General features: G+C 33.7%; 1 pseudogene; it reads left to right on the top strand.

Annotated features, from left to right (window-relative positions):
• The first annotated feature begins 5,073 nt into the window (after nt 1–5,073).
• LOC118525048 (eukaryotic initiation factor 4A-I pseudogene) lies at nt 5,074–10,045 on the top strand (annotated as a pseudogene).
• The last annotated feature ends 1,799 nt before the right edge of the window (nt 10,046–11,844 follow it).

Raw genomic sequence — 11,844 nt, forward strand, 5'->3', positions numbered from 1 at the left:
CTCTTTAAAATCAGTAATTTGCTATTTTGTACTGAACATTGCATTTGTTAGGCTATTAATGTTTGGATTTTGTTCTCTTAAAAGAAGGTTAAGTTTTATTCTGGCAGGTAGTTGATTAATTTGCAGATGAGCTTGATTGTTTTGATCTTCTTTTTAGATTTTTCTGAGATAAGTCTGGGGTTACTTTCTCTAGGGCTATATGCCTTATTTTTAATGCATTGCCTTTCTGGGAGTTTACTGAATGCCTGGAGTATAAATTAGATCTCTCCACTCTAGCTCATGGGAATCTGAACATCTAGCAGCTGTGTTCAAACCCAAACAATTGTTCAGCTCACGTCTCTGCAGTAGCTCTTCTTTGGTAGATTTATTTTGTTTTGTTTTTTTTCTTTCCTTTCCCCGCCCCCCGCCCCCCGCTCCTTTCTTTTTCTTTTTTTCCTTTTGTTGTGGAGTGGTTAACCTTGCAGAATCTCCTCCTATGACTCTCAGCTTAATATTTAGCTAAACAGTCAAGACAACTCCTGTGCATATTCCTGGAGTCCCTTCATTGTATAATCTCTTCTTCAGTTTTTGCCCCATAAAGCCAATAGCCTCAATAACATAACATTGATCTCTTTGGTTTCAACTCAGTGTGATTTTCTGCTCTATTTGGACTTGCTGCACTCCAGAAAGGTCTCTAGGCATAAAACTGAGGTTACAGAGCCATCTGACAGGTTTTCCTTCTTTCAGTGATAACAGTGTTGCTTTGCTTATCATGCATTATTTGAAAATAGTTATCATAGTTATTAGGAGAGGCTAGTTGCTGACAGTTTTGCCATTTTAATCATATGTGGATATCACTATTTATTCTCTTTTTCTATGAGTTTTTATTTTTAAGTTGAAGTAGGGCTGACACACAATGTTACATGTGTGTCAGGTGTATAATATTGATTTGACAAGTCTGTATAGTTATGCTCACCACAGGTGCAGCTGCCATCTGTCACCATACAACGCTATTACAATACCATTGGCTGTATTCCCTATGCTGTACCATTTATCCCCGTGATTTATTCATTTCCTGACTGAAAGCCTGTATCTCCCACTCCCCATCATCCATTCTGCCCATCCCTCCCACCCTCCCCTCTGGCAACCATCAGGTTTCTTTGTATTTATGGGTCTGTTTCTGCTTTTTGTTTGTTTTATTATTTTAAGATTCCACATATAAGTGAAATTATATAGTTTTTATCTTTGTCTCACTTAGCATAATATCCTCCAGGTATGTTGTTGCAAATGACAAGATCTCATTCTTTTTTATTGCTGAGTAATATTCCATTATATATATTTATATTTATAAATATGTATGTATATACACACACATACACACATAACCATCTTCTTTATCCATACATTTATCGATTGGATGTCCCTAAATTTTTAAAGTGAGTTTTTCAACCAATTGTTTTGATTAACTGGACAGGTTTTCATAGTTTTTGAGCAATATTTTTTGATATATAGACATCCTTGGAAAATCCCCTTCATAATTAATGACAATTTTCAATGGGGAAAGAAGAATAGTATACTTTTAACAACAGCAAAAAGAGAATGGTATATTTTTATGGTATTATCCTAATAATAATATTAGGGCTTATGGTATAAAGTCATTACTGAAAAAAAGAAAACTTTCAGAATAATGTCTATGTCATTTCTCATTAATGTAGTGTTCTAAAGATCACAACATTAAGTGTATTTGTGAAAATTAATACTGTGTCCTTGATTTGGTTAGTTATGTCTCAAGGTGAAATAATCATGAAGAGCTCAACTTTACAAAATAGGTTACTGAGTATACTACAGATAGGTAAGAAATAGTGAGTAGTGACCTAAATCTGAAAGCCGTCTACCCAATTACTTCTACTTGCAACATCTTTCAAAAACTAGTTAAAGGGGCGCCTGGGTGGGTCAGTCGTTAAGCGTCTGCCTTCGGCTCAGGTCATGATCCCAGGGTCCTGGGATCGAGCCCCGCATCGGGCTCCCTGCTCGGCGGGAAGCCTGCTTCTCCCTCTCCCACTCCCCCGCTTGTGTTCCTGCTCTCACTAACTCTCTCTCTTTGTCAAATAAATAAATAAAATCTTTAAAAAAAAAAAAAAAAAAAAACTAGTTAAAAAAATCAACTAACCAATGAACAGAAAAAACAACCCAAGGAGAGAGTGTGATGGTTAATTTTATTTGTCAAATTGGCCAAAGAACCCATATATTTGAATACCACCCAGATGTTGTTGTGACGGTATTTCCTAGCGGAGATTAACATTTAGTTCCCTTTACTTTGAGTAAAGTAAATTACTCTCCATAGTGTAGGTGGGCCTTATCCAGTTATTTGAAGTTCTTAACAAAAAAAGGCTAACGTCACCTGAGAAAGAGGGAATTCTGCCTCCAGTCTGTCTTCAGATTGAAACCACAACATCAACTCTTCCCTGGGTCTCTGGGCTGCTGACGTACACTGCAGATTTTGCACCTGTCAGCTTCCACAATTCTGTGAGCCAGTTCCCTTAACTTCTCCCCCACCCTCTCTTCTCTCTTTCTATATATATATACACACAACCTGTTTTGTTTGGAGAACCTGACTAATTCAACGGCTATCCTCGTTTTCCTTAGCTATGTGCATATGTTCATGTTTCATCTCCTTTGCTACTAATTCTTATATGCTGTTATATTAATCTCCATTTATTTTATTTACATCTATCACAAATTAAAGTATAAAATTCCCTACAACTGAGATAGTATATAATACCACTTTTAGATCTGTGTTTATTCCATTTTTTAACTACACAGGTAGAATGCCAATATATGTAAAAAATAATCCTTTTGCTTTTTATTTTGCTACTGACTCTTGTGAATAAATATGAAGCATCCCGATACATTAATAAACCTCAAAAAGTATGTGTCTGAGTATGTGTGTTAGGAAAGAAAAATGAAGTAATACCAATAGTAGCCGTTTCTAATGACTCTCAAAAGAACCAAAAACTAAATGAAATGTTTGTCCTGTATCTGTCCATGAGTGTGCTTAAAAGATGTATTACAGCTCTGTTTATCATGATTAGTATCATGTCATAATATTTTAGATTGTTTTCAATTCAATTTAAAGAAAGAACAATGCCATATCTATTTTAAGTATACTGTTGTTTTGTACCGAAAGTCAATATAGGTAGGTTTACTTTTACTGCCAGTTTATTTTTAATGAGAATATTTCAGTGACAACCACAGTAGGATATTCTGATTGTCTTCAAATTAGGGGAAGAAATTGTACTTCATAATTTACTTTTGCCTCTCTACTTCAGAGAATATCCTTTGTTTCTTAGAACTACAGTTTCCTATAAATGATGATCTTCATCTTTCTTTAAATTTCTAAGAGGCAAAGACTAACTGGAAGTTTGTATTCACCTATTTTATTTTCATGGGAATTACTTGAGACAGAAGTTTCTTTCTCTTTTTCTTTTTTTATTGGCAAATTCACAAATTGAAGCAAATCAAATCAATTTCTAAAATATAGGAGGATAAAATATAGACATAAATCCACTGAACACACATATAACTAATATACACACTCTGCCCGTATTCTGAATGATTTCAGCTAACACTACTCCTCTGTCCATAGGCACATGTAATGTCAATGCAGGCACTTGGAGACTTAGCTGTCTTCTTCTTTTTGTTCTTCTTTTTTTCTCTAGGCTCTGCAACTTTTAAGTTTTTCATTGACTCCACTAAGCTTCTCTTGAGCTTTCTAGGTTTGACAAAGTTGTCCTCTGGCATGTTTTTGCCAGCTCTCATGGCTCATAGTGCAATTTAAGCCTCTGTTGCACATTATTGTAAATCCAGGTAATGAAAGCCACAAACTTCTCACAAGTGTTATAAAGCTGACATCTGTCAAGATAAATATTGTGCAGTCAGCAAGGAGGGGATGGCTTAGATGGCTTAAACAGTTAACCTTGATATTTCATTTGAGAAGGCTTTAGATGCTCCTTCAAAGTATGGTGGTCTGCATACGTTCTTATGTAAAATCTGCAGATCACTTTCATGTTGTTAATAAGTAATAGTTTAAGTTTTTAAAAACATATTTGTGTTTTGGAGAAAAAAGGATGAATTATTTCCTAAGCCCACTATTTAAAAACATGGTATGATTTTCTGGGTAAGTTTTTTTTTTTTAATTTATTTACTATTTTATTATAATATTAATACCTATTGCTTAAATAAAATATATTCATATGTTAAAGTATACACATGACGAATATCACAAACCTTTCTTTGTTGTTTAGTAATACTTTATGTTCCTTTAATATTCTTTTATTTTTACATTGAACACTATATGCAAATTTGCATCTTCTTATATTTCAGTAAAATTTATGTCATAAACATTTTCATGTTAATGATGTTAACATAACTAGCTAACTAAATTCTAGCATGAAGTTACCATATAGCTTTCTGGCTATTACTAACAGTGTTCATAGAGTGCTTTAATTACAACTAATAAAGCAACTGTACAAATAAGCTCTAACACTGACCATTTCTTATGGGTCAGACTATTTCCTATATGATGTATATAATCCCATTTAATTCTAACAATCATCTAGTCATATTATTATGTATTATATAAATTAAGTAATATACAAATAATTATATAAATACAATAACCATTATATTATTATGTTTTCTCTATGTTATAGACAACGAAGCCAAAGATTAGAGGAGTAAAATAAAATGGTTGAGACAACACAGCCAATAAGGGCAAAACCTGGCACTTGAATACATTCTTGTAAACATCTTTAGAATTAGTTCTTGTAATACCCCATCATAATACCACTATGTAACAGGAAAATGAAGACTGATTTTTAGTTATAGCACACAGGCTATGAGAAGATTATTCTTTCACTCTATCCTACTCTTTTAGTATATCCAGAGAACACTGTAGAAACAGAACACTGATCACTATGAAAAGAAATTACAACTGATTATATAAGAATAAAGAGACAAATTTTGGTCATTCCCCTTGAGCACAGAAAAAAAACTAAAAGAATATGCTTTTTGCCCAGGTATAAGCCAAACGAAATGGGAATGCTGTAAGAATTATAGTCTCTCTTATCAAGCAGTGAAACACCAAAGATCAAGAGTAGACCAGAAGAAATGTTATTGACATAGACATGCTTTTTATCACTATTTTTTAAGGAGGGAAATACTGAAAACTGGTTTGGAACCCATAAAATCCTTTAGAATTTTTCCATATAAGTATGTGTATAATGATTAAGACCCATATTCTACATGTGTAAATCTTTTGGTATACCTGTGTGTGTGTGTGTGTGTGTGTGTGTGTGTGTGTGTGTATGTGTTTAAACGGTAACTAACAAGACTTAATTATTCTGTTTATTTTTGTAGGGAGATTGGGAATAAAAGAAAGAACCTGTCATTAGAGTCTAAATTGTGGTACTCTCATCTATCACTTTATTGTGAGAAAGAATAAGGAAGAACTTGATGAAGTCAGACTGAGTAACTCTGGGGGGTGGAGTTGGGAGGAAAAGCTAATATAGTATGCTCTTGCTCTTTACTATAAGGAGCTAAATAAGATTAACATACATATTTAATTTCTCAAGAGAAACAAGAATGAAATATGAACTATTTAATTTTATATAAAACTTAGAAAAAGGGGAATACAGAGAAGTAGTTACATTTATATGATTTTGACTTTGAACCATATTTCTTTTACATTTCCAAAAATGAAATTCACCCACAAAAATAGGAAAATACCTTAAAAAGTAGGAAAAATAGGGGTACCTGGGTGGCATAGTCCATTGAGTGACCAACTCTTGGTTTCAGCTTGTGTCCTGATCTCAGGGTTGTGAGATCCAGCCCTGTGTCAGGCTCCTTGCTTAGTGGGGAGTCTGTTTGGGATTCTCTCTCCCCCAGCTGTGCTCATGCACTCTCTCTCTCTCTCTCTCTCACATAAATAAATAAATCTTAGGAAAATAGGAAAAATAAATGCAAAATTAAACACAAACATTAGAAAGTAAGTCCAACTCTACATTAAATTGATAATACAGTTGTAAGGCATAAATAATATTTCAAGTAACTTTAACACAGTTCTCTATATGGATTTGAATATATATATATATTTATATATGTAAACAAAATGAACTATAAATATACTTTTGGTACATTTTCAGTAAAAATGCACAATAGGTTTATTGTTAGTAATAATGTTGACAATGTAATTTTAAGCTACATTAAAGTACATTCTTTTAAACTACAGTAAATGTATTATAAATGAATTTAAAATTATTCCATAATGTATGTTATAAAAAAGTATGTAAATATACTGAGGTTATTTAGAACTAGTTTTAATAGTATAAAAGTATTAAATAAAATAGTTTTTATAGCATAAAAGTACTAAATAAAATAAATAAAAACCTTGTTAAATTTGAGTTAGAAATAAGAATGTAAGTTGTAATTTAAAGTGTATATATTCCCTGGTTTTTTGCTACTGAAATAACCTAGAAACAGTGACCTCCCAGGAGTAATATGTACGTGTAGCACCCAGATCTTGATTCTAAAAACCATTCTCCAATATAATGAAGAGGTGAGACTTGAAGAAATAGCTATTTCCAAGTCTGAGAACAGGGAAAATAGAGAAAATGAAAAATGCACACAAGGAACTGATCAAATATGAATGTATTCATATCAAAAGGACACAGGAATGGGGTTGTCAATTTGTGTGGAAAACTATATATATATTCATATACATATATATGTTTATATTTCTTATATATGTTTATAATATATATAAATGCTTTGTTTTTTCAATGCTATACATCTTAAAAACTTGATTAGTTCTTCCAGCATGAATAATATGGTATCAACTTTAATTTTGGCATATATACTTAGTTGATCTTTCCGTTCTGTTTATTTTTAAACTTTTTGTATCATTTTGTTTTAAAATCCTATTGTGCAAAAATATATAGCCTTAGAGAGGAGACAGTAAGATTCCAATAGGAAGGTAGTGTGTTTTAATCAGTAGGCTTAAACCATTCATATGTGTACTGATTTTTGATGAGTTTAAATATATTTCTTATTTTTGTTTTATGTTGTCTTATTTGTCATTTTATTTGCTTGTTTTATATGTGCCATTTCCTACATTTTGGTGATTTTAGTTTTCATTGCTTCATTCTGTTAAAATATTTAAACCTACATATTCTACTTCAAAATTTTCTTATTAATTTTATGTACATATTTGACAGATAACATTAAACTTAAATTTTCTAATAAAAGCTGAAGTTTAATATGACCAGTTTTACTCTCTGCAAGGACATTAGTACCTATTTAATTTTATCTCCTTTTTTTCATCCTCTTTTCCTATAGACACACAGACATACACACACATACATACACATATACACACACCATAACACAAAACCTTGTTATTGTTTTCATCTAGGTTGTAGTTTAATTTTTAACCAAAACACTTCTTTAAAACAATTACTACTTATTTAGATATATTGCAAGACATATTTGTGGTAGTAAATTCTTGAATAGTATTATTCAAATGCCAGTAAGCTAATTAAATAATTTACAGAAATAGAGCATATCAAGAATGGAATATTTTTTTAAAGATTTATTTATTTATTTTAGAGGGGGCAGAGGGAGAGAGAGAAAATCTCAAGCAGACTTCCTGCTGAGAGTGAAGCCTGATGTGAGGCTGGATCCACGACCCCGAGATCATGACCTGAGCCAAAATCAAGAGTCCCATGACTGACTGAACCACCCAAACATCCCAAGAATGGAATATTTTGTTGTAATTAATAGTGAAGTGATTTATCCACATCAGCATATATTTAAAATACTCAAAATATATTGTAAAGTGAAAAAATTATTTTATATGAAGATATGTATTTTAGGATACCATTTTATTCAACCTCTATCAATAGTTATGTCTAGAGAGATGCCTCAGTAGATAAACAGGTAGGTATATATACCTAAACACACTTATCTTCTGAAAATAGGCACCATTATTTTATAAACACATTTGCCTTTATTGATGGGAACTGGTACAACATATTACATATACATTTGTAATGTTGAAATTTTGCCATGTTTATGTAATATGTAAAGAAAACATATTCAAAATGTCTACCATAAAGTGACAATTTTAAAAGAAGTTCTTACAGTCAATGGTTATATGCTACATGGGCATCTGGGCAAAAGTTATTTAAAAAAATTAATTCATTGATAAAGAAAAATATATGTTCCTAAAATAAGAAGAGTTGAATCTTCACGATCAGTGAAATGTGATTTGCCTATAATTTTGTCATCTTTAATTTTTGCAAAACATTTAAAAATAATTTGATGGAGAATATGAGAAAAATGTTACTGAGGTGAAAATTGGTGCTTAATGGCAATACATATATCAACCTTCAGTTGGTATGAGACAATGTAATTAATCATTGGTACAGAGTTTTAGCAAGTTTATGTGAGTTCCAAGTAAGAATATGTTTAACGATACTCTGCCCTTTATCATAAGAAATGTATTTCTTCTGTTTTTATTTTCCTTCAATTCAATATTAAGAATTACGTTGACTTGAGGGACACCTGGGTGGCTCAGTCACTTAAGTGTCTGCCTTCGGCTCAGGTCATGATCACAGGGTCCTGGGATTGAGTCCCACATCGGGCTCCCTGCTTAGCGGAGAGCCTGCTTCTCCCTCTCCCACTCACCCCTGCTTGTCCTCTCTCTCTTTCTCTGTCAAATAAATAAATAAAATCTTTTTAAAAAATTATGTTGATTTGAGTTTCTGAGGATCACGTCTTTGGGTCAGGATTTCTGATCCAGAGACAATGGCCCCAATGGGATGGAGCCTGAATGGGTCATTGAGAGTAACTGAAATGAGATTGACAGCTTTGATGACACGAACTTCTCTGAGTCCCTTCTCTGTGGCATCTATGCCTATGGTTCTGAGAAGGCTTCTGCCATCCAGCATTGAGCCATTCTTCTTTGTATCAAGGGTTATGATGTGATCACTCAAGCCCAATCTGGGACTGGGAAAACAGCCACTTTTGCCATGCCGATTCTGCAACAGATTGAATTGGATCTAAAGACTACACAGGCCTTGGTCCTGGTGCCCAATAGAGAGTTGGCTCAGCAGATACAAAAAAGGTAGTCATGGCCTTGGAGGATTACATGGGTGCCTCTTGCCATGCCTGCCTTGGGGGGACCAATGTACATGCTGAGGTCAGAAGCTGTAGATGGAAGCTCCCCATATCATCATGCATACCCCAGATCATGTGCTTGATATGCTTAACTGGAGATATCTGTTTCCCAAATATATCAAGATATTTGTACTGGATGAAGCTGATAAAATGTTAAGCCATGGATTCAAGGACCAGATCTATGACATATTCCAAAAGCTCAACAGCAACACCCAGGTGGTTTTGCTGTCAGCTACAATGCCTTCTGGTGTGCTTGAGGTGACTAAAAAGTTCATGAGGGACCCCATTCAGATTCTGATCAAAAAAGAGGAGCTGACCCTGGGGAGGGTATCTGCCAGTTCTATATCAATGTGGAATGAGAAGAATAGAAGCTGGAGACTGTGACTTGTATGAAACCCTGACCATCACTTAGGCAGTCATATTTCTCAACACTTGAGGGAAAGTTGATTGGCTCACCAAGAAGATGCACACCTGAGACTTCACCATGTCCACCATGCACAGAAATATGGACCAAATGGAATAAGATGTTATCATGAGGGAGTTCTGCTCTGGCTCTAGCAGAGTATTGATTACCACAGACTGGCTGGCCAGAGTCATTGATGGACAGCAGGTTTCTTTAGTCATCCACTATGACCTTCCCACCAACAGGAAAACTATATCCACAGACTCAGTCAAGGTAGACAGATATGGCTATAAGGGTGTGGCTATTAACATGGTGACAGAAGAAGAAAAGGGGATTCTTCAAGATGTTGAAACCTTCTACAACACCTTCATTGAGGAGATGCCTCTGAATGTTACTGACCTCATTTGGGGCTGTCTTGGTACCTAGCCCTACCTAGGGTTCAGTCTGTGGAGGGCTAAAGAGGAGCAGGAAAGGGGAGGGTAGAGAGCCAAGGGATGGACTCTTCTCATTTTTTTTTCTTTTTCTTTGAATGAGTGTCACTTTTTGAGGCAAAAAAAAAAATTATATTTATTTCATTACATAGGCTATACTTATCAATATAAACAGCAAACTTTTTAATACATTTTATAAATTAAAAGAAAACAACATGTTTGGCATCAAAAAACAGTATTGGTTGAAGTTTATCTATTGCATACATTATAAATAATCTTAGAATAACCTCACGGATTTTTTTCCTTTTTTTTCTTTTCATTTTCATGAGTGTGTGTTTGCAAAATCTATTTTATTTTTTTAAAGATTTATTTATTTATTTGAGAGAGGGAGAAACTGAGAATGAGTGAGCATGACCAGGAAGGGCAGAGGGAGACGGAGAGAGAATCCTAAGCAGACTTTGCACTGAGCATGGAGCCCCACATGGGGCTTCATCTCACAACACTGAGATCATGACCTGAGCCAAAACCAAGAGTCAGACGTTTAACCAAGTGTACCACCCAGGTGCCCCTACAAAATCTATTTTAAAAAGAAAACCATATCAGTTTTCATTTGCCCAGAATGAGGGATGGAGATTATCATTTACAGTCACTTTCTATATTTTACTGAAGTAGAATGACATCTAATATCCTATTAGTTTATATCAATAGTACATCATTGTAAGTCAATATTTTTATCCATGATGAAATGATCTCCATAAGTCTAGTTACCACCTGTCACCATACAGTTATTACACTATCATTGACTATATTCCCTATGCTACGTATTATATCCCCATGATTTATTTATTTTAAAACTGGAAGTTTGTACATCTTAATCCTCTTTACCTATTTTGCCCATCCCCCAACTTCTGGTAACCAACAGCTTCCTGTATCTATGAGTCTGTTTCTGTCTTGTTTTGTTTGTTTATTTTTAAATTCCACATACAACTGAAATCATACAGTATTTGTCTTTATCTGACTTATTTCACTTAGCATAAATACCTTCTAGGTCTATCCATGTTGTCTCAAATGGCAGAATCTCTTCCTTTTTTTTATAGCTAACAAATATTCTATTCTACACACATACACACTCACACACACACCCCACATCTTCCCTATTCATTGGTCTATTGATGCACATTTAGGTTGCTTCCATGTCTTAGCTATTGTAAATAATACTGCCATAAGCACAAGGGTGCATACAGATTTTTGGATTGGTGTTTTTATTTCCTTTGTATAAATCCTCAGAAGTAGAATTGCTGGATTGATGTTTAATTTTTTGAGGAACTTCCATACTGTTTTCCATAGTAGATGAATCAATTTACATTGCTACAAATAGCATATGAGGTTTTTCTTTTCTCCACATTCTTGACAGCACTTGTTACTTTTTGTCTTTTTGATAATAGTCAATCCAAGAGAGAAGAGGTAGTATCTCACTCTAATTTTGATTTGCATTTCCTTGATTATTAGTGCTGTTAAGAATTTTTTCATGTGCCTGTTGGCCATCTGTATGGTTTCTTTGAAAAAGTATCTATTCAAGTCCTCCCCCCATTTTTTAATCAGGTTGTTTGTTTTTTGGTATTAAGTTGTGCAAGTTCTTTATGTATTTTGGATATTAACCCTTTATTGAATGTATGATTTGCAAATATCTTCTCCCATTCAGTATTTTGCCTTTTAATTTTATCGTTTCCTTCTCTGTGCAAAAGCTTTTTAGTTTGATGTAATACGATTTATTTTATTTTATTTTAACTTTTG

This window comes from Halichoerus grypus, chromosome 1, assembly GCF_964656455.1.
Source record: "Halichoerus grypus chromosome 1, mHalGry1.hap1.1, whole genome shotgun sequence".
Taxonomy (NCBI): domain Eukaryota; kingdom Metazoa; phylum Chordata; class Mammalia; order Carnivora; family Phocidae; genus Halichoerus; species Halichoerus grypus.